This window comes from Dendrobates tinctorius, unplaced genomic scaffold, assembly GCF_039654945.1.
Source record: "Dendrobates tinctorius isolate UK_male_01 unplaced genomic scaffold, ASM3965494v1 ptg000008l, whole genome shotgun sequence".
Lineage (NCBI taxonomy): Eukaryota > Metazoa > Chordata > Amphibia > Anura > Dendrobatidae > Dendrobates > Dendrobates tinctorius.
The window spans coordinates 37,333,690-37,357,895 of NW_027361676.1; the positions used below are offsets into that span (position 1 = coordinate 37,333,690).

Sequence of the window (24,206 nt, forward strand, 5' to 3'; positions counted from 1 at the left end):
TGTCGTTTGTAGACAAACGTTCTTCCTCGCAGGAGAAAAAAAAACACTGGAAAATAAAAATCTTTCAAATTATTGTCTTCTGTCAGGTTGTTAAATTTTACTCTACTGAGCCTTAGGTCGACTGGAGATGAGTGTATGAAAATTTTTCCAAGTTTTGTCCAGAAAACTCGGGACAATTTTCATTTGATTTACATCCATGTATCCGTTTTTTTTTCCGTCCATGTGCGATCAGTTTTCATACAGCTCCATTAAACATGTTCATGATCAAATACAGTTTTCTATGTTTTTTTAATAGAATTATACCCAGAAAAAATTGATGTCACTGATGTTCCATGTGGAATGTTTTTTTTTTTTTTTTTTTAAATATTTATTTAATAAATGCATCCTTAGGCTTGAATGGGCGAATCTCGGAAGAAAGTTGGACAGAGAAAACAACTGTTCATCAGAACCACAGTATTGAATACTGATTGATCTGGTAGCACTCATCCGATTTATACGCCCGTCTGCAAGAGCCCTAAGCTAGTCTGTTATGAGAAGTGTAATCAAATTCCCTATGCGTTACCCAACTTTCCTGGAGTCCTGAGAGACAAGTCTGCCTAATTCTCCAGGTTATTAGAGCTGATGGATGCCGGTCTGGTCATATTTTGGCTAGTACTACATAGTACCTTTAGTACCTTTTGATTCTGTAACGCGACGTTTGCGAGGACTCATTGCGTTTCAACATATGACATCATGTGAATGAAACGTGACGGTTGCAAAAAATCCAAACTCGCTGGATTTCTGATCCCAAGTCGAAACTTTTCCAGCATAGAGTTCAATATGCCGCCTGCGACAACTATTCACAACGTGTCGGTGATTTTTGTGTCTAAATCGGTGTCACAAATCCTAAATTGTACATAACGCTCACCCATATTGCAGCATAAAATGCTCCAATAACTACAATGCAAATCTCTCACCTTTTTGTATAACTAAAGTCACAGTGATGTCTTAAGTGTCCTCAGATCCTGACTATTAAGGTTAAGTTACATCCTATTGTGGGTAGAGAATGAATTAAGTGATTTTTTTTTTTTCTTTTTTTGGGGGGGGTTAGTGCTTTTTAATTGTTTGTATAGTTCTTGAATATAATATTACTAATGGTTCGCACTGACGCTGGTAAATTGCAGATAATCCATAATATTTGTCCAGCGTTGCCCTGAGCCTACTGCGGGAGTGGAGTACGGCAGGTCATGCTGTGGTGACGCACCGTGCTACCTCCTCCCACACACCCGTGCGGATGTCAACCCTTTGGGTATAATTAGAACATTACGTTGCTTGTGTTATCATAAGCAGCATCATTCAATTATATATATATATATATATATATATATATATATATATATATATATAATTTTTTTACTTCTTGGCGCCTTTCTATGTACACTCTGCTTCTACTCTATGGAATGAGGCGGGAGATTGTCTCCTTTGATCCTGTGTCACAAATGCAACAAAGCCCAGGTTATCAAGTACAATAGGGCTGAGTATGTTATATGGGACGACACTTTGTCACAATGTAGGGAATTAGCTATAGGTCTCCATAGGGCTGCTGCAGATAAAGCCCACCGCATTATCTTACCTCAGATAGTTATCACAAGGTACAAACAATGGCCACAAGGAGTTAATACCCATTCAGCTCAAGTACATCTGTAATACTACTACCTGAGCGGCTGTTTCTACCACTGTGAGAGAATTCCCCTTTGTTTATTAACATGTCATATCCTATCCAAGGCTTCACGTGTCAGGGCTGAGAGGGTGGAGGAAAGAGGGAGCTGGGTGTAACTTTAAACAGGAGGAGGAGGTGCTGTCTCTTTCCTCTCCGGCTTTATTACCCCCTCAATTTGTGAAGGGCTGCAGTTGCCATGCTGTCTCTCTGCAGCACTAACAGCTCAGGGTCCTGACAAAGATGCTCGCGCCTCATTGTTCTTCCAGTCATTGCTTCATGCCCCTTATGGCAGGTTCTTCACAAGACTTACCTCAGATTACAAGCCAGTGGCATTTGTGTTCATTGTCGTATGATTTGGTGGAAAGTATCTAAAAAGTCACTCCACATACATAACCGTTTCCCAAAACCCTTTTATAGCAATAACTTTTTTTCTAGGCTGCCTAAAGGCCACGTGCACACATTCAGTATTTGGTGAGTTTTTTTACCTCAGTATTTGTAAGCCAAAACCAGGAGTGAGTGACAAATGTTTCTATTATGCTTTTCCTCTGAGGCTGTGTGCACACGCTGTGGATTTTGCTGCGGTGTACAGTACCATTATTCCCTATGGGAATTAAAAACCGCAATGCAGATGGTGCGGAATTTTCCGCGCAGATTTTGCTGCGGTTTCAAATCTGCGGAAAGAATTGCATGTCAATTCTTTCTGCGGATTCCGCAGCGGTTTACCATCTCCTCCATTGTGGAGATGATCAACCGCAGGCTAATCCGCAGATAAACCGCAGGTCTTTTGACCTGCGGATTTATCTGCGGATTTTGTAAAATCCGCGCGGATGAATCTGCAGCAGATTCCGCAGCGTGTGCATACAGCCTGACCGTTCCACTCCTGGTTTTGGCTTACAATACTGCAGTAAAAAATTCACCAAATACTTAATGTGTGCACATGGCCTTAAAAGAGTAAGGTGCCCACGATGAGGTTCTCATGAGTTTTTGACGCTGCATATTTTTGCTGTGCCAAAAACGCAGCGCACCTTACAGGTCCGGCAAAGTGGATGGGATTAATTGATATCTCGTGCCCATTGTTCTTCTTTTTTACTCAAATATCCTGAAAAAAGGCCAAAACCATCTAATATCGAGGGGTAACTTCCAAATATACATACAGTATATCCAAAAAAAGAGGAATCCTCAATGCCCAAATACATAATAACAAGTAATCTTTATTCAACATTTATCCAAATATAATTGTTTAAACTTTTTTTTTAAAAAGGGGAGACTATGGACAGAATAACCCCCATATCCCCAATGATTGTAAAAATGCGGAATGTAACAAATATTGCACAGTAGTAATAATTACTATTTATAGTAAAAGAATGGTGTGGATGTAAGTCCTACATGGAGTTTGAGCAATAAATAAATAAGTAGATATCTCAGATTGTGATGAGTGAACATACCTTATCCGTGCATGCTCGGGTGTTATCTGCGTGTCTTCAGCGTGCTCGTATACTATGCTGCTGCATGTGTTGTGGCTGTTAGGCAGCCACAACACCTGTGAGGATTGCTTAATAATATAAATTCATCAGATAGGCTTTATGTGCAAAAGTAGCAAATTATAGTGACATACAGCCAGGATACGTAGTACACAGTGTGTCTGAAACATTCAAAAAGATCTATTTCTATTTCGTAACTAAATTAGTGGATTCAGAGCTGAGCAAAAAAAACGCAAGGATTTGCAAAACTAACATAAACCACTAGAAATTAATACATAATAATCCAAGAGGTATGGGTTTAAGAGACCCGAACACACTTTTCGCGTCATTGTCTATTGTGGGTGTCTTCTTTTTTTACTCGGCGTAAACTGACCTGCGGTGCGTGTGTCAAATCCACATGTCAATTTTCTTTTGACGGTACGCTGAGTTTTATGTGCAGATCCACCCACAATAGATGTGGAAAATCCTCAGGTAAAAAACACACTGGACTTTTAGAGCTTTCCCACAAAAGAAACATATCAAAGACACATGTAATCCGCACCTGACTGTATCAATAACGTTTTGTTACAGCCAAATACCTGGAAGTATCAAATTTTATGTAAAAAAAACAAAAAAAACCGCAGCGTCAAAAATGTGATAACGCAAGACCACGTTCACACAGTCAGCATTTGGTCAGTATTTTACCTCAGTGTTTGTAAGCCAAAGTCAGGATGGGGAGGGGGACATGTAGAAGTGGTGATGTGTTTCTATTATACTCTTCATCTGATTGTTCGACTCCTGGTTTTGGCTTCCAGATTCTGATGTAAAATACTGAACGTGTGAACGTGGCACAAAAGCTCATCATCCAAACGTAGCCTTAATGTCGGTGATGAAGATGTGATTTTATTGATTCGGTCTGAATTGCGACAATTTCTATTATGTCATGATAAGAGAATTCCCCCCATGTACTGTGTTGTATATTTTTATTCGTGGAGTTTATAAGGGAACATTTCAATCTTTAAAAGGAACTCGTATGGAGCGGCGATCAACAATACCTGTTATTCAATTCAAAGTCTATGGGACATGGGTTAGCCACCAGGAGAAATCGCCATCATGTTGCGCTTGATGGAGCATTTCACAGTTTGTCATCTACTACTTTTCAATACTCCCAAAATAAATTCAAGATCCTATTCGACCATGATTTGATGTGCGATCCAGTCTAGTTATGTGGTTTATACCCAGATACTGAAGGTGGAAGTAGATCGGAAGCCACTCAGAGCTGCACAAACATACTATGCTAGAAGTCAGGCCTCCTTTCACTAATCAAAGGATCTGCTTAATTTTTTATTTCTTTTTAAGCTGGGCATGATTGACACAGCCATCACCTACCAGCTAGTTCTGGTATCTCTGAAAACAAAATGATCGGGGATTGAATTTCCAATGGCCGATCTGTCTCTGCCCTTGCATCTGTTGGATGAGAGTCAAGAGGCCCCCCCTACACATCAGCTGGTCTGTCTAAATCTTTTGGGTTCCTCTGACTATTTTTTGTGTATAAGGCACTGGCAGACACAGACAGGAAAGGGCACTTGGGCAAGAACAATATCTGGGCCCTTTGCAATCTAATAGCTCATCATAACACACAATTCCACCTGTTTCTGAGGTGGATATGGGCCTCTCTTGGTCCCATGTGCAGTTGCACCAAAGATGTCTCTGGTATAGGGGCCTTTACAACGGTGAGCATTACATTTGTCTATGAACTACTAGTAGCCTCTGTTAGTAATTCACCAATAAGATCACAGCAAAACTTGGATGTGAAGCATACGTTTTTTTTTTTCTTCTTATGGAAAAATTTTTCGACTCACATTCTGGTATGTGTATCTGTAACATACTGTGAATCTGTTTGTATAATATCAGAATGTATAATATAACTTTTTATTTTCTTTCTTGGTGGTGGGGTATGAAAACGATATTTTTTAAAGATGCATAGAACTCTGCCTACACACATTCTCCTTTACAACTCGGAGGCATGCTGGCAGTAGTATTTTTGTATATCTGCAGATTCTGGAAACAAGTTAAAAAAATGTGACAGCATAATGATTAGTAAATGCTACACAGATGCTAAACTGTCATGTTCATGTAGAGAAGGCAGTGAGTGTTTTGTGTCGAGCTGACAATAATTAAGACTTCCGTGTAGCGAGAGAAATCCAATGTATGGTTACACAGGAAATGTATAGAAATCTTTGGAATCTGTCACCAATTTTTTTGCCTATAAGCTGTGGCCACCGCCATCAGATGTACCCTGATGTCCGGTTCGGGTCCGGAGGGAGTCGCTGTCCGGTCCGGCGCCTCCCATCTTGTAGCGATGACGAAATTGACATGCTTTCGGTCTTGAAAGTCTTGCTGCATGTCAGTCTCCGCAGGTGATCTGTTGGCGATTATACACCTGTAGTGGACATAGGATTTCTAGACATCCCATCCACTATACTGTAACAGCTGGCCGCTGCGGGTTTGACGCTACGTAAATACGCAACATCAAACTCGCAGCAGTTTCTGATCATGGACACGCACCCTTAAAGACCAACTTTCTACATAAGGCACACAAAAATGTTAATTTTATGTGATCGCTAGGCTAGCTACTGTTCAATACATTATGACTTTTATATTATATTAAAAAAAGGTTGAGGTATCTGGCCATCTTTGCCCATATAGGATGCCAAAAGTTAGGACCATAAGGCCACAATTCAGTATTTTACCTCAGTATGTGTAAGCCAAAACCTGGAGTGAGTGATAAATACAGAAGTGGTGACGTGTTTCTATTATACTTTTCTGCTAATTGTTCCACTCATGATTTTGGCTTACAAATACTGAGGTAATGTGTGAATGAGGCCTAAAGCTTAAATTGCCAATGTGTAATGTGTTCCTACAACGCTATGAAGAAAAGCAAAGTATCTGGCAGTGGCCAGAGGCCTATTTACGAGGACAGAGGATTGGTAAATGAGTTCATAGGTAGGATCATTTCTCAATTTAGCCAGAGTAAAGGCCCATTTACATTTAGCGATGCACCAGCGATCCGACCCGGTCAGGATCGCTGGTGCATCGTAAAATGATCGCTAGTGAGCTTCCACACAGGAAGATCTTGCAGCGATGCAGCGCACGATACTCACCTTTCACACACAGCGATCCTGATGTCCTCCCGCCCGCCTCCACATGTCGCTCGTCTCCCACAGCAGGATGCGCCCGACGAGAAATGGAGCCGGACATTCTCACGCGATCAGCAATGGACAGCGGGGGAACCGGTCGGAGGTAAGTATCACACATAGTGATATCGCTATAACGTCACAAAATCGGTGACGTTATAGCGATATCGCTGTGTGTAAAACCCCCTTTAATGTTCGCTAGATCAGCTGATGAATGTGCATAATGGGTACGATTAAGTCAGTATACAGATTATGGTTGGCAGCACACCACCTAATTTAAACAAATGATGTGCTGCTGATCAAATTTATACTGTATGGGGACAGATCAATCATAATAACTGTTCTGCCCCCCATACAGGGTGTGTTCAGCAGTCTGAACTTGTATATACTCGATTGATGTCGGTTCATGGGCAGAAATTGGCCATGATAAATGGGCCTCAACTTCCTTTTCTCTATTCGGAGCACATGCTTGCCGAGCCAAGCAGACACATGTCATTCAATGAGCTTCTAGTCAAAGGCTATGTAAAGTGTATGACCCACATAAATGGTGATTCCACAGTAGAGATGCTACATGGGAATGAAGCCTTAGAGGGCATATGTGGATTTGTCCATGGTGTTCTGCCTTCTAGCCAAATGATTCCCCTACAGCTGTGTGAGTCCATAATGGAGTAAGTGGAAATTATAGTCCTGTTTAGTAGAGTCCAACGCTATTAATCAAGAGTCAGAGGTCAAGGGTGAACTATGGGGTTTGGCCATTATGTGATTAATAATAATCAAGTGTTTTGCCAGGAGATGTCATTCCTTATGTAGATCTATGTAGTACTTCTGTCAGTGTGAATCCTATTTTGTACTGTTTTTTATTGGGTGGAGTAGATAGTGATGTTTTCAGAACTTGCTGTACAATACGTTATAATGAAATATTAAGGGAGACGGCAGTGTCAGGACATCATTGAAATGGCTACGGTGCACAGCTGAAGAAACATATTATGTAACACTTCATTTTTCTTTTCCTCATTATGCAATGAAATTGTAATGTTCTGTTTGAGTCACAAAGGAAATAATTGAATATGCTTTTCGATTGAGCATGATTAGCTGAGAGATGGCACACTGGAGGATTTTGGTAATCAAAACACATTGCCCATAAAATGGTTTATGTCTGTTATGTATGCTGCAAAATATGTACAATACTTGTATAACATTATTACATATGTTCTTGTGCATATAGTCAGGTGATCGTTAGCGTTATCTATAAATGTTATCTATATAAATGTATCTTTTATTCTATAAGCACTGATATTTTGCGTTAAAATTTTTACACTGATTTTTCTATAGACAGTTTGTACAAGATACATTGTGCTTTACATGATTGTTGTCAATTTGGGTTTCTGGGAATAAACCTTTACTTATTCTTGTAACCTGCCGGCCGGTGACTTTTCTAAGGAATAACAATGTGATTGTGCATGTCTGATTTTGCACTGCCTATCGACATCTCTCCTAACCATCAATAGGCTGACACCCCCATACACATTAGATTGTCAGCCTACATCAGTGGAATCTGTATGGGGGCTTTTTCAGTGTTCTTTCAGGCATAGGAGCATACCTGATCATGTGGTTGGGCCTAGTATAGCAGATGTCTTCATTCTGCTGAATAGTGGTGGTACATAAAACTCTTTACAAGTCCTTTATATATTCTTAGCGTGTTGAGCACTACTAGGGGTCCTTTAACCTGGGCAGCCCGAGCGACTATATTGGATGCAATCATAGTAAATGTACTTTGTTTTTTATTGTCGGCAGTGCAGTCCTGAGTAATGTTTTAATTATGATTATTATTTTGATTTGGTATGATGCTTTTTTAAATCTTCAACGTTTCTACCTATGCAAGGGTCTTTATCAAAGACATCTGTGAAAGAAGATGTCGGTGATGTCAGCTGGAGTGTCTGTGGTGCTACCAGTTCCAGTGCAACATAGCACCACAGTACAGATCTTCAGCATCTTCCTTCACTGATATCCCTGATAAAGACCTTTGCATAAATAAAATGTTGGACAATCTATGAATAATGTATTGCTAGAACACAATTGAAGCATCATGCTTTTCCTTTTGCTGCTTTCTGTTCTGGGGCATTACATACTGCATGATTAGAGAACATTACCATGTAGCTCTAACCCTGTTCAGAATTTATAGTAACGACCACTACACTAGTGACGTCTGTGGAATATGTAATTAAGCCGAGGGCATCTTCGTATGTATTTGGTGGGAATGCAATCCACTATATACATCTTTACCTCTTTTTAAGTTCTTGCATTTGTAACCGTTCACTCTCATGTCTTCCTGAAATTGTCCTCCTCCATATTTCCTACCATTACCCTGAGCCAGCAAATCATCATCGTTAAAACGATAATAGCTGCTGTCTAATTTCATTACATTGAAAATCACAAAATAATCCCTTTATTCATCTTTGGATTGACCGAATCTCTAGAGTTAGAGGAAATTTCTCCTTGGAAGATGAGAACCAATGATGCATACCTACGTCTCAATGGCTAATGGCATATCTACATAGTCAATGGCTATCAAACAAGACCCAGCACTCCAGCCTTCATATTGAATAAACTTCAAGCCACCCTTCCCCTTGCCTCACCTTCACTTACGCAATAACTACAATTTTGTCTTCTGCTCGGCTACATTCTGTGTTTGTGAGCTTTTACCCACTTTATACTTCCAACTGAAACTCCTCTCATTCTTGCACCTCATATAGAGACCCTCTCCCTCACCTCTGTTTTTTCTCCCTTGTTTAATCTTTATTTCTCCAGTTAATGCTTATCAATAGAGTTGAGCGACTTTGGTCGGATCGGGTTTCATGAAACAAAATTTGAGTCGGATGAAACTGGTCCGACTAGGGCAAAAAAAGGGGGAGTTTCGTCCGAAACCCGACCCCAATGCAAGTCAATGAGGAATAAAAATCGTCATTGAGCGGATGACATCCACTCAATGCCGACTTTTATTCCCCATTGACTTGCATTGGGGTCGGGTTTCGGACGAAACTCCCCCTTTTTTTGCCCTAGTCGGACCAGTTTCATCCGACTCAAATTTTGTTTCATGAAACCCGATCCGACCAAAGTCGCTCAACTCTACTGATCAATATATTTTGAAACTTGCATCCTACATTCCTTATTGATAGGGTCAGTTATTCGTCAAATTCAAAAATATCCCAGCATTACGCTTTCCTATTCTATCTGCATCCATATTTGGTCAGGAATCTTGCCAATTTACAATTATTCGCTGACTACAAAGTCTCTAGTCTGTTACTCTTTATCATTCTCTAGTGCCAGTTGTCCTTTCTCTTTATACACTTTAAAATAGATATTTAAAGGGAATCTGTCACCCCTATTTTCGAATATGAGCTGCCAGCACCGACTTCAGGGGCTTATTTACAGCATTCTGTAATGCTGTAGATAAGCCCCCGATGTAACTTGAAAGATAAGAAAAAAGTTATATTATAATCACCCAGGGGGCGGTCCGGTCTTGGTCCGATGGGTGTTGCGGTCCGGCGCCTCCCATCTTCATACGATGCCGTCCTCTTCTTTCCTTCCTGTCTTGGCGCAGGCGCACTGCTCTGCCCTGTTGATTGTATTTAGGGTGTGCACGCCCCCTCCCTCCCATCCTAAAGCATCTACAGCCCATGACTGGGAGACATTTATTATTTAATGCACCTCCACCTGCATGGAGGCGCCTTTGCAATCTTGTTAGTTTGTTCCCCACACCCTTGCTAGTTCTCAGGTCCCTGTCTGCTAGTACCCGTTAGTTCTGCTAGTTTCTGTGCATCCATCCTCAACTTACTTGCTAGAACCTGCCTTGTCTGTCTGTATTTCAGCCGTAACCTACCGTGCCAATCTGTATATCAACCGGACCCCCTGCACCTTTCGTGCCAGTCTGTATATGAGTTGAACCCACTTGCACCTGCCATACCAGTCTGTATATCAGCTGCACTGGGCCGTTCCTGTTACCTGTCCCTTGGGGGGTCAGCTGCTGTGTGTCCGTGTTCTGTCCTGAAGTAGCAGCATCTGGGGCTCTAGTGAGTCAAGTGCTCACCCAGTCATGCCCTTCCAGGCTCTCCTCGGATCACAGCACAGTGGCTCCACCCCTCCCCATTACACAGCTGTAAACCTATGAGCCCTGTGATAAACTATTTCTAGTTAATGAGGATCCTTCTAGGTTCTTCAGTTCAGATATTGAGATCCCACTCTCTTCTCAGTACTCTTTTCTTTATTTTTCATTCTTCCGCTTTCCATATCTTCTATTTGTACACCTGGACTCTAATCTTACCATCTTGTTATGGACATAATTTAATGTTCTGAGTTTTTTTTCATTTAGTAACAGCTGTAAAGAGAACAGATGGTTTTAGGTCTTCAGATTACCCGTAAGAAATATAATCTATCCTCCACTTTTGATAATTTAAAATGCCATTTACAGTAATGTCTGACTTGTTCTACAACTTCAGATCACTGCTAGCGGCAAATACTTTTTATCGACATCATTATCTAAGCTCTAATTTAGAAAGCGGCTACTTAAGTCAAAATAATCATCTTTGAAATCCATTTTTGGGTGAATAGTCTGCCAGATTTTCTTAGTGATGAAATACCCTGAAGCCTATCAAATGACTAGATTTTGGGTAGGACTATATATTAACAAAGGAGGTGTTCCTGAACTTTGCTTTTTGCCATTTTTTAGTAGCATTTGTTAGTAGCCTTTGCAATATGAATGTAATACTACTGTATAAAGCAATGAATAAAACAACCGGGCAACACTGTACAATTACTGTTTTAGAGGTATAAATCTACAGGCCCTGACCTTTTTATTTTACTCGGTTGATAATCTACCTGTAACAAGCACTTATTGACTATTTTGGATGATGATAGTTACTCGTTACACTTAAACCTACCTAGAGACAAATGATGTTTATGAAGATTGTTTCATTATACTGTTTATGTACTTTTGGTAGCTCATGCCCTGTTTACATGAGGGGATTTGCTGCCAATCATTGATAATTTTTAGGCATGTATAGATCCACTTACAAAAGAGCATCTGCTTGTTTGCTGGCTCTGTGTACTTAGGGCAATGATTGGCATCAAATATTTTTATGAACCTTCATTAAGCCGATCATCTCGTTGTGTTAAAGGGCTTTAATGGGTGTAGGAGATCTGAAGCCGCATTCCATTATGCCTCCTTAATGAGCAGCAATTATGAAAGACTGTGTGGCATACCTCCGGTACATATGAAATCTTGCATTAATTATTGCTTTATCATTTACTAGATCAGAAATCAGCAAAAAATATTGTAGAATTAAAGGTCAGTTAGATCCATTAACCAAAGTGACCTTTTTAATGTCATGATCCCAGTGCAGGTTTGACCTGCACGCTAGGGGTTAATGTCTGGAGCCCAGTACAGGTTTGACCTGCACGCCTGGGGTTAATGTTTTGATCCCAGTGCAGGCCTACCTGCACACCTGGGGCTTATTATTGTGGCCTCTCCTTGGTTCGGGGAGAGCTTCTTATAGCCCTAGGAAGCTCCAATCCCCGTCAGTTATACTTTCGCCATTGGCAGAGTGTGTTGACCCCTGAGTGTGTTTGTGCTGTGTTCTGGTTTGCCTGATACTTTGGTTTCGACTCGGTCTGCTCTCTGGATACTGCTTGTTGGATTCTGTTTCTGTACCTTCTCTGTCTGTTTGGTTTTGACCTCTGCCTGGCCCCGACGATCCATTCTGTCTTATCCTTGGTACTGTACTGCTATCTCGTGCTTTGACCTCGGCTTGTTCTGATCTACGTCTCTGTCTTTGCCCCTGGGTAACTTTGCCCCTTAGTCACCTTTCTAGGGGTTTTCCTTCAGCTTCTAGATCTCCTGAGCCTAAGCCACGCCCCCAACTGTCAGATGATTCAGGTCCTGAAACCATCTCTCTCCTGCCCTGCTCACCCCGTGTTCCTAGGAGCCTGAAGCTGTCTTCGGTACCAGTCTTCCGGGACATTGCACTGGTGAGTTCTCTTGCAATCCACCCCGTGATATTTAATAGTCGAGTTAGCAGAACTTACAGAGCTAAGCAGAAAAAAATCCTAATTAGGCACCCATGTCAACCTAGATCCTGAAGCTTGCTCCATGGAGATTCAAGCTGATTAACATAATTGGTGAGGTCTGATACTAGTCATTCTCAGCCTGTAACCTTTGCTTATCAGCTGAATACATTGGTGTTTGCTAAGTTTTTATTTTTAACTTGGTCATTAGATATGAATCTTAAGCTGTAAAACCAAATCTTTTATATTAAATGTTTCTCTTTCCCCATGACGGTACCACGGAGAGAGAGGGATCCGCCCTCAGGGACAGGAAACCTACAGATGAAAAAGGCGGTACCTCTATCCCACATCAGTTGGTTTCCTGTCCCTGTTGGGGAACCTACAGCACGTACCTGCAGATCGTCGTGGGATGCCAGCAGGGCTGTGGAGTCGGTAAGCCAAACCTGCGACTCCGACTCCTCAATTTCCCTTATACCAACTCCAACAACACGACTCCGACTCCCTCATATATTGCTTATATTTAAGTGAAAAATTTATTGTAGTACAATGTGAACATCATTTTATGATACAATAATCTAGATATTTAGATAGCACATAATATATATTTATTGGAATACAACTTTAGAACACAAAACTGTAATAAATTGAAAATATGTAATACACTATGTAATATCGATTACATATACTGTGTGTAGATATATATATACAGTGTGTGTGTGTGTGTGTGTGTGTATATATATATATATATATATATATATATATATATATATATATATATATATATATATATATATATACAAACAAACTATGTAAGTGGCAATAAACAGTTTTCAACAAAAACATACTAAATAACATTTGTGCAGTCTATGAATTTGTCCTAAGAAATAGAATTGCCACCATCCGATCCTCCTTCATAGATGACCTCAAATCTGACCTAATAATTTTAAGGCTAGAGAACAACCTCTCTACACTAACTTGGGTTGGAGGCAAAGCCGTAACCACATGGGAACATCTCTAACAATTTCCGGGTATAAAGGAATTGCCCTTGCACAGTCAGTTGGTTGAATTTTTCTATTTCTTTGAGAGCAAGTGAAACATTTTGCTGAAATATGGTCAATCTGCTTGCTATAGGAGACGGAGTGAAATCTTTTACTTGCGGCAACGCTTTGCCAGCTCCAAGTCATCCAAATACTTGTCAAAGTCAAGCGCCTCATCTGATGAGGATGAAGATATGGCAACAGTAGCACTGTCAGGACCCAAGTCCTCTTGTGCCTGGCAGTCCTCCTGTAGGCCACTCATCCTAACTGCTACCTCAGTCAGAGCTTCTTTTCCTTTAGTAAGCCGTTGATCATCAAGCAGTATACAATGACTTGGGTCCACATAAAAGGCTGCCAGAAAAATTTCATTTTCCAATAGCTGTGTCTCTCTCCGTTTCATTGAAGCAGCAATGCCATCTGCGATTAAACTTCCTCTTTGGGACAGGTAAAATAGCAAGTTCTTCCACTCCCTTATGAAAATGCCAGGAGTTAAATCCTCAGCTTGTAATTTTTTAGGCACGGTAAATGGGTGATTAAGCAATTCCTTCAATTCAGCCACCTGTGTCCATTGACCTTCATTTAGGGTTACCTGAGGGTTCGCCATATCTATAAGAAACTGTTTTAGTTCAAGAAATCGCTCAATCATTCAATAAGTGCCGCCCCACCGAGTGGCTTGATTGACAATTGCCCCTTTCCCAGCACATCTCTCCAAGATGGAATCAATTTTAGGGGTTCTGGCGGCAATAACCAATTTCCTCACTTTTCCAAACAGATTTCCAGCATGTCCCTCTTGCAGACTATCTCTTATTGCCAGCTGCAGCGTGTGCACAACACAGCGCATGTGATGAATAGGAAAGTATTTTGAAGCACCTTCAACAAGATCATCTATTTCTAAAGTATAATTTTGCTGTTCTTCTGTTGCAATATATGTTTGTTCCTCAGTTACATGAACAGCACTGACTGTGGCCTTCCATCTCAAACATACTGAATCCTAAATTTTCTTCTAGCTGTTGTTCATTACTCTCATTCATCAGTTTAATTGTACTTATCATGTTTGAAGCATTGTCCGTTACAATAGCAAGAACCTGTTCTTGTGTGAATGTAGCCTTAGAGCAGGAATAGATCAGCCATTTATAGGACATTTCATAACTTTCCCAAATTCCTATGAAAAAATATTCAGCACATTCTGCATTGAACTACTGTACCCAATTTATTATATATTTTAGGAGTCGGAGTCGGTCCATTTTATTCCGACTTCCGACTCCACCAAAATGAGCTCCGACTCCACAGCCCTGGATGCCAGGGGCCGAACCAGTGCGATAACATGCAGTGGGGCTCCCTGCCTCAGCTGGGTCGGGGTCATTCTCTTGCTTCCCCTGAAGCACCACCACCGGGGTCGGCGGACCATGTGGGTGAGTGGGGAGAGGCAGCGAAGATGCAGAAGAAAACCAAATCTGCCGATCCAAAAAAAAAACTAAAATGAGATGTATGCCTCCTCCAGATATAGTGGCAGCGGTCACTAAAGAGGAGCCTCCCGCCGAGCCTTGGAGCACTAAGTGGAGGGTGGCGGTGGCCACCGTGAACCGCGGGATACAGGGCCTCTGCAGGAGCTGGGGGAGGGCGCAGGACACCAGCAGTGGTGCACGTGCGCGCGAGCTCAGCTCCCTTGAGAAGGTGAGGCGCAGTGCACTGCTGGGATATTTTTAGTGCACATGCGCGGACAGTCACTTCCGGCGGCGGCGCGGGGCACCCATGGGAAGGGGTGATGAAGCGGCGCTGTGCTCGAGGAAAAAAAAAAAAAAGAAAGGAGAGAAGTCCATATTTAAACCCCACTAAAGGGGAAGAGGGCTATCATCATGGGTGACAAGCCACAGAAGGAGACGCGGTGGTAGTCCCCGAAGCAGGGGCAGCGACAAAGGCAAGAGCAGCGTCAAACACACGGTATGTGCCATATGCACGGAGGAGCTACCCCTTACGTGGGAGAAAAAGCTCTGTGCGGCGTGCATAGAACAGACAATCCAGGAGGAATCCCCGAGGTTCGCTTCAGACCTCAAAACACTGATAAGGACCCAGGTCGAAAACGCCCTTAAGGGCGCTAGAACCTCAAAGAAAAAACGTAGATCCAGGCATAGGTCTCCAGAGTCCAGTGTTAGTTCACTTTCTGACTCGCTATCTGACTCAAGTAATTCGTCATCCTCCCAGTCCTCCTCATCCTCCTCAGAAGGGGGACGCAGCTGCTTCTCTATTGAAGAAACAGACGCCCTGGTAAAAGCCGTGAGGACAACTATGGGGCTGGTAGACGAACGCCCTAAGATTTAATGTTCAGCAAACTGGAACAGAAAAAGAGGAGGGTTTTTCCAATAAATGAGAAAATCCACTCTCTAATTAAACGAGAATGGAAAAAGCCAGACAAGAAGGTCCTACTAACACCTAGGAGGAAATACCCCTGTGACGATCCGGCCTGCTCCCTATGGAGTAAAGAACCTAAACTTGACGTAGCGGTTGCAAAAAATTCTAAAAAATTTGCCCTGCCCTTCGAAGACATGGGCACCCTGAAGGACCCAATGGATAAAAAAGCAGAAACTTTTAAAAAAAAATGCTTGGGAAGAGGCAGGAGGGGGACTAAAACCAGCCATAGCAGCCACGCGCCCTAATGGTCTGGTTGGATCATTTAGATTCCCAAATAAAAGAAAGTCTCAAAAGAAACAATGCAAAGATCAGTTTCTATAATGAAAGCAGCAGCTTTCCTGGCGGATGCATCAGTGAACTCGACTAGGTTGGCAACCAGAGCAGCCTCCTTCTCAAATGCCACGAGACGCGCCTTATGGCTAAAATGCTGGCCAGGAGACCTGGAGACAAAAAGCAAATTGTGCGCAATCCCGTGTGAAGGCGAATTCTTATTTGGCTCAACGCTAGACGACATCTTGGACAAGGCAGGGGACAAGAAAGTCCTTTTGCGGTTTCCCTAGTCAGTCATGCAAACAGCCTTTTCCGAACAGAAGATTTATGCGAAGAAGGCCCCCAAAAAAGAACAAAGAAGGATGGGAGGATAAAAGAAACAAAAACAAAGGCTTTATGTTTAACAAAACCCCCGACAATAAAAAGCCACAATGAAGGTGCTCCCCGGGTCTGGGGAAGGTTGTCCTATTTTCTCCAGGACTGGGAAAAAATATCCACGAGTCCGTGGATTCTAAGCATAATACAAAAAGGCCTAATACTAAAATTCAATACCCTCCCAAACAATTCCTTTGTGATAACGTCCCAAAAGACATCACACGAACAGTTGGCTCTTCAACAGGAAATCACGAATCTAAGGGAGAAGGAAGTATTACAAGAAGTCCCCTACCAGTAAAGAGGCAATAAAGTCTTGTGTAAAAAGGCTTTCCCCATCATGCTTCATGACCGTATAAGACTTGAGAGACGCATATTACCATGTACCCATTCACAGAGACCATAGGAAATACCTCAGGGTATGGGTGACGATCCAGGGGGAGATAAAACATCAGTTCAGAGCTCTCCCCTTTGGGCTAGCTATTGCTGCAAGGGTATTTACAAAGATAATGTCAGAAGTAAGAGAGCAAAACATCCTGATAGTCCCATACCTGGACGATCTCTTAGTGGTAGGCGTCTCCTTTCACCACTGCAAACAACAATTGGACACGGTCATGAGATCTCTAGCGAGTCTAGGATGGATGCTGAATTTACCCAAATCCAGACTTGTACCAAGTCAGGTACAGGAGTACTTTGGGATAATACTAGACTCAACCAAACAGAAATGTTATCTTCCACAGACTAAGGTTCAAAAAATGGCACAGATGGTGTCACAAATGATAGCTTCCCCAGTCACTACCCTGAGAAAAGCAATGTCTCTATTGGGATCAATGACAGCCTGCATGCCAGCGGTACAGTGGGCACGAAGCCATACTCGAGACCTACAGTGGGAAATATTAGACACAGACGTTTCCCGACACGGGAATTTAGACATGCAATTAGACATCTCACCAAACACAAGACATTCCTTAACATGGTGGGCACATCAAGTCAATCTAACCAAGTGGGTTCCTTGGGAGTTACCAGCGACAAAGATCCTAACCAGAGACGCAAGTCCCTGGGGTTGGGGTGCACATCTAGGCAGTCAGGTGGCACAAGGGCCCTGGACTCAGGGAAAAGTCAGCTTCCTCAAACATGAAAGACTTGCTGGCAGTAAAATTAGCTCTCGTTCATTTTCTGGATTCACTTCGCTCCCAAAACACACGGGTCTTCTCAGACAACCAGGTAGTGGTAGCATATCTAAACCACCAGGGGGGCACCAGGTCTCGAGCGCTGATGGAGGTAACAAAATCCATCTTCCACCTAGCAGAACACAATCTAGAATTGCTGACAGCCCTCCACATAAAGGGTTCGGAAAACCGAAAAGCGGACTTCTTAAGCAGAACACGCCTAAAACAAGGAGAGTGGGAACTAAGCCAGTTAGTCTTCAACCAGATTGTGAAACTCTGGGGCTGGCCAGAAATAGACTTATTTGCGAACAGTCAAAACTGGAAGTTGGAAACCTTCTGCTCGATCGATTCCTGAGGAGGCCCAGTAGCTCTAGACGCCATCACGATACCCTGGGATTATCAGCTGGCTTACGCTTTCCCACCAATATCTCTCATCCCCTTAGTACTGAGGAAAATACTGGGGGACAAAGCGATGGTAATTGTGATAGCCCCCTTCTGGCCTCGGAGAATATGGTTCTCCTGGCTGAGAAGAATGTCTGTTACAGACTCCAGGGTCCTACCAGAAACTCTAGACCTTCTATCCTAGGGACCAGTGTATCACCCCCATTTAAAAAACTTACACATGACAGCTTGGCTTTTGAAAGGGAACTCCTAAGTAATAGGGGCTTCTCGTCAAACTTGGTATCCACGCTACTACAAAGCAGAAAGCCAGTAACCACTAAGGCATATGGGAAAGTATGGAAAAAATTAATTTCAGTATCAGGTTCTGACCCAACGGGAGAAATCCCAATAGACAGAATTCTGGAATTCCTACAGAAGGGGTTGGAAAAGGGGTTAGCTACCAGCACCTTGAAAGTACAGGTGGCGGCCTTGGGAGTTTGTGTAACCATGACTTAGCCAAAAATCGGTGGGTTATGAGATTCACTAGAGCCTCAAGTAGATCCAGGCTGATCCCTCTACACCCCCCCTGGATCTAAACCCCTAGTGCTAAACGCACTAGCCAAATCTCCCTTCGAACCCCTAGCGGGGGCTCCCTTAAAAAATATTATCACTTAAGACCTCCCTCCTCGTAGCCTTGACTTCTGCCCTTTGCATTAGTGATATGCAAGCTTTATCTGCCCTCTCACCCTTCACTCAAGTACTGGAGGATAGGGTAATTCTCAGAACCGACCCAACCTTTCTCCCCAAGGTTCCATCACAGTTTCATAGGACCCAGGAGATCTCCTTACCCTCCTTCTGTCCCAATCCCAAGAACAAAACAGAAGGGGTACTGCACACCTTACATGTAAAAAGGTGCCTGGTCTAATACTTGATAACCACAAGGGAGTTTAGGAAGGATAGGGCTGTGTTTGTCTGCTTTCAGGGTCCATGGAAGGGTCAAAAAGCATTGAAGGCAACACTTGCGAGATGGATAAGAGAGGCCATCACCCTATCCTACTCTTCTTGCGGGGCGGCCATCCCGGAGGACGTAAGGGCCCATTCAACCAGGGTAGTGGCGTCATCCTGGGCGGAGAAAGCTGGCGCTTCAATAGACCAGATATGTAGAGCTGCCAATTGGTCTTCCCCCTCTACATTCGTCAGATATTACCATCTAGATTTGACCTCTTCTGATCTTCCCTTTGGGAAAAGGGTTCTGGAGGCGGTGGTCCCTCCCTAGATGTGCAATCTTTGTAATTCTCTCCGTGGTGCCGTCATGGGGGGAAAGAGGAAATCGTAGTTACTCACCGATAACTGTATTTCCCTGATACCATGATTGCACTCGTACATCCCCTCCCTTTCACACACACAGGTGTGCACATTAGAGTGAGTTAATTAGCTTTAGTACTTAGCCACGCGGTGCCTCTATTAAGTTTAATTTGATTAATTTTGGATTTTTTTTTATAACCATTTGAGTTGCAGCTGAAAGTTCTGTATAGTGCGCTGTAAACCAACTGATGTGGGAGAGAGGTACCACCTTTTTCATCTGTAGGTTTCCTGTCCCTGAGGGCGGATCCCTCTCTCTCCGTGGTGCCGTCATGGGATCAGAGAAATACTGTTATCGGTAAGTAACTATGATTTTTTTATGTTATGGGGAGGACCACAATTTACCAAAATAAAATTCATGGAATAGCTATGTATATAATGGTTATAGTATTTAAGGGATTTCTAGATTTTTTATTTTTTTTTTTTCCAAATTCAACTATTTGTGACCTGTTCTTCCATTTTGATCTTAAAACTACCACCATCACTGTGTAGTCTTTTTAACAGATGATTTTCTTAAAAGCACACATAACTACTGTTCATAACAATTACAATTTTATCAACTTTATCAACTCCAATGCTCTGTCAGGCTGGTTTTACACGTCCTGATATTTCCAGTGCTGGAAAAACCTGTACCGGAGATGTCCGTGTGTTGGGAATGTAATACTTGCGGCACACATGTAGCAACCGTGTGCCGCATCAGTACCACACGGACGGCCGCCATGGGAAGAAGCGCTACAGTAAGCGCTGTTCCCCTGCAGCAGGTGCTGAAGACGCTCTCATCATTCTCCCCTGCTCTGCCGGCGATCGGGGCCAATCATACCAGGATAAGGATGGGGCCATGCATACCAGGACAGGGATGGGTGACAAACATACCAGGATAAGTATGAGGCCATGCATACCAGGATGCTTTTAAAAAGAAATGAATATGCATTGCCCTCCATGTCCATGGGCATGGATTGCAGTGAATATTCCTTTCTCTTTAGCAGAGGGCAGAGGCATTAGCTGCAGCAGCCAGCTCCTGCCTCCTGTGACCCACTGCAGCCAGAGCAGGTATATCTGGACTATAAGACACACCGCCCATTTTCCTCCACATTTTTGGAGGAAAAAGTGCATCTTATAGTTCGAAAACTATGGTAGTAACATTTATACTGCATAAGCCAAGCGCTCAAGAAAAAAAAAAAACATTTGTACAGTGGTTACAAAAAGTATTCAGATGGCTTTACGTTTTTTCACTCTTTGTCTCATTGCAGCCATTTGGTAAATTCAAAAAAGTTCATTTTTTTTTCTCCTTAATGTACACTCTGCACCCCATCTTGACTGAAAAAAGCAGAAATGTAGAAATTTTTGCAAATTTATTAAAGAAAAAGCTGAAATATCACATGGTCATAAGTATTCAGGCCCTTTGCTCAGTATTGAGTAGAAGCACCCTTTTAAGCTAGTACAGCCATGTTTCTCCTTGGGAATGATGCAACAAGTTTTTCACACCTGGATTTGGGGATCCTCTGCCATTCTTCATGGCAGATCCTCTCCAGTTCCGTCTGGTTGGATGGTGAACGTTAGTAGACAGCCATTTTCAGGTCTCCAGAGATGCTCAATTGGGTTTAGGTCAGGGCACTGGCTGGGCCGGTCAAGAATGAATCATACAATCATAGAATCGTAGAGTTGGAAGGGACCTCCTGGGCCATCTGGTCCAACCCCCTGCTCAAAGCAGGATTCGCTAAATCATCCCAGTCAGATGTCTGTTCAGCCTCTGTTTGAAGACTTCCATTGAAGGAGAACTCACCACTTCTCGTGGCAGCTTGTTCCACTCATTGATCACTCTGTCAAAGTTTTTTCTAATATCTAATCTGTCTCCTCCCATTCAGTTTCATCCCATTTCTTCTAGTCTTTCCTTGTGCAAATGAGAATAAAGTTGATCCTTCTACAATGTGACAGCCCTTTAGATATTTGTAGACAGCTATTAAGTCTCCTCAGTCTTCTCTTTTGCAAACTAAACAATCGCAAATCCTGCAACCTTTCCTCGTAAGACAGGGTTTGCAGACCGGTCACCATTCTGGTTGCTCTTTTCTGAACTTGCTCCAGTTTGTTGATGTCTTTTTTTAAAATGTGGTGCCCAAAACTGGACACAATATCCCAGATGAGGTCTGACCAAAGAGGAGTAGAAGGAAATAATGACTTCACATGATCTAAACTGGAGCAAGTTCAGAAAAGAGCGACCAGAATGGTGACCGGTCTGCAAACCCTGTCTTATGAGGAAAGGTTGCAGGATTTGGGAATGTTTAGTTTGCAAAAGAGAAGACTGAGAGGAGACTTAATAGCTGTCTACAAATATCTAAAGGGCTGTCACATTGTAGAAGGATCAACTTTATTCTCATTTGCACAAGGAAAGACTAGAAGCAATGGGATGAAACTGAATGGGAAGAGACACAGATTAGATATTAGAAAAAACTTTTTGACAGTTAGAGTGATCAATGAGTGGAACAGGCTGCCACGAGAAGTGGTGAGTTCTCCTTCAATGGAAGTCTTCAAACAGAGGCTTGACAAACATCTGACTGGGATGATTTAGCGAATCCTGCTTTGAGCAGGGGGTTGGACCAGATGGCCCAGGAGGTCCCTTCTAACTCTATGATTCTATGATTCTAGACTGTATGCTTCTGTTAATACATCCTAGAATTGCATTTGCCTTTTTTGCTGCTGCATCACACTGTTGACTCATATTCAGTCTGTGATCTATTAGTATGCCCAAGTCTTTTTCACATGTGCTGTTGCTTAGGCCTATTCCTCCCATTCTGTATATGCTTTTTTCATTTTTATTGCCCAGATGTAGTACTTTGCATTTTTCCCTATTAAAAACCATTCTGTTAGTTGCTGCCCGCTTCTCCAGTTTATTTATATCTTTTTGAATCCTCTCTCTCTTCTCTAGTATTAGCTATCCCTCCTAGCTTTGTGTCATCAACAAATTTAATCAGTTTACCCTCAATTCGTTCATCTAAATCGTTGATAAAGATGTTGAACAATACAGGGCCCAGGACAGAGCCCTGTGGTACCCCACTTGAGACATTATTCCAACTGGATGTGCAGCCATTTACGACCACTCTTTGGGTCCGATCACTAAGCCAGTTATGAATCCACCTAACAGTTGCCTTGTCCATTCCATACTTAGTCATTTTTTCAATAAGGATTGTATGAGATACTTTGTCAAATGCTTTGCTGAAGTCAGCATTGTTATTTTATTTGTGTGCTTAGTGTCATTATCTTGTTGGAAGGTGAAACTTTGGTCAAGTCTGAGGTCCAGAGCACTCTGGAAGAGGTTTTCATCCAGGATATCTCTCTGTACTTGGCCGCATACATGTTTCCTTCAATTGCAACCAGTCGTCCTGTCCCTTCAGCTGAAAAACACCCCCATAACATGATGCTGCCACAACCATGTTTCACTGTTGGGATTGTATTGGGCAGGTGATGAGCAATGCCTGGTTTTCTCCACACAAGCCGCTTAGAATTATCACCAAAAAGTTCTATCTTCATCTCATCAGACCAGAGAATCTTATTTCTCATAGTCTGGGAGTCCTTCATGTGTTTTTTTTTTTAGCAAACTCTATGCTTGCTTACATATGTCTGGCACTGAGTAGAGGCTTTCGTCGGGCCACTCTGCCATAAAAGCCCAACTGCTGGAGGGAATGCAGTGATAGTTGACTTTATGGAACATTCTGCCAGCTCACTACTGCATCTGTAAAGCTCAGCCACACTAATCTTGGGGTTCTGCTTTACCTCTCTCACCAAGGCTCTTCTCCCATGATTGCTAAGTTTGGCAGGACGAATAGGTCTAGGAAGACTTCTGAGGGTTCAAAACTTCTTCCATTTAAGGATTATGGAGGCGTCTGTGCTCTTAGGAACCTTGAGTATTGCAGAAATTCTTTTGTAACCTTGGCCAGATGTGTGCCTTGCCACAATTCTGTCTCTGAGCTCCTTGACCAGTTTCTTTGACCTCATGATTCTCATGTGGTCTGACGTGCACTGTGAGCTGTGAGGTCTTATATAGACAGCTGGGTGCCTTTACAAATCAAGTCCTATCAGTTTAATTAAACACAGCTGGACTCCAATGAAGGAGTAGAACCATCTCAAGGAGGATCACAAGTAAATGGACAGTATGTGACTTAAATATGAGTGTCTGAGAAAAGGGTCTGAATACTTATGACCGTTTTTATATTTTAGTTTTTCTTGTAGAAATTTTTGCAAATTTATTTATTTCTGTTTCTTTCAGTTAAGATGTGGTGTAAAGTGTACATTAATGAGAAAAAAAGAACTTTTTTGAATTTATCAAATGGCTACACTGAAACAGAGTGAAATATTTAAAGGGGTCTGAATACTTTCTGCACCCACTGTATATACAAAAAAAAAACCCGGTAACTCAAAACCATATGCATGAGACTATAATACATACAGTAGAAGTCATAATGGTATATACATGATTCAGTTCTCAGGTATAATAGGCTATGAAGGTATTGAGCCAACTCAGAAGTAACTTCTTTATAAGGTGACTGGGAAGAAAAGATGTGATCCCAGGTCTAATTGTGTTGTGTGGAGGTGTATAGCAGAGCTGTGATTTATACCTTCAGGCTTCAGATTATCACTTTTCACTGAATAAGAAAATCAAACTGTAATTTTAGAATTTTCACATTATTACATGGGGTGTGCTAAAAATAGAATGTGAAGATCTCTGTTCAGAATCTGTATTCCCAGCTCACAATACTTTTGAGTTATGAATATATCCTGCGGAAAGTAGTATTGTT

The 24,206-nt window shown here is 42.2% G+C and overlaps 1 protein-coding gene across 2 annotated transcripts in view; it reads left to right on the forward strand.

Moving 5' to 3' along the window:
• TLL1 (tolloid like 1) overlaps window positions 1-24,206 on the forward strand; it is a 180,739-nt gene that overhangs the window by 2,307 nt on the left and 154,226 nt on the right. The gene's annotated exons all lie outside the window — the stretch shown is intronic.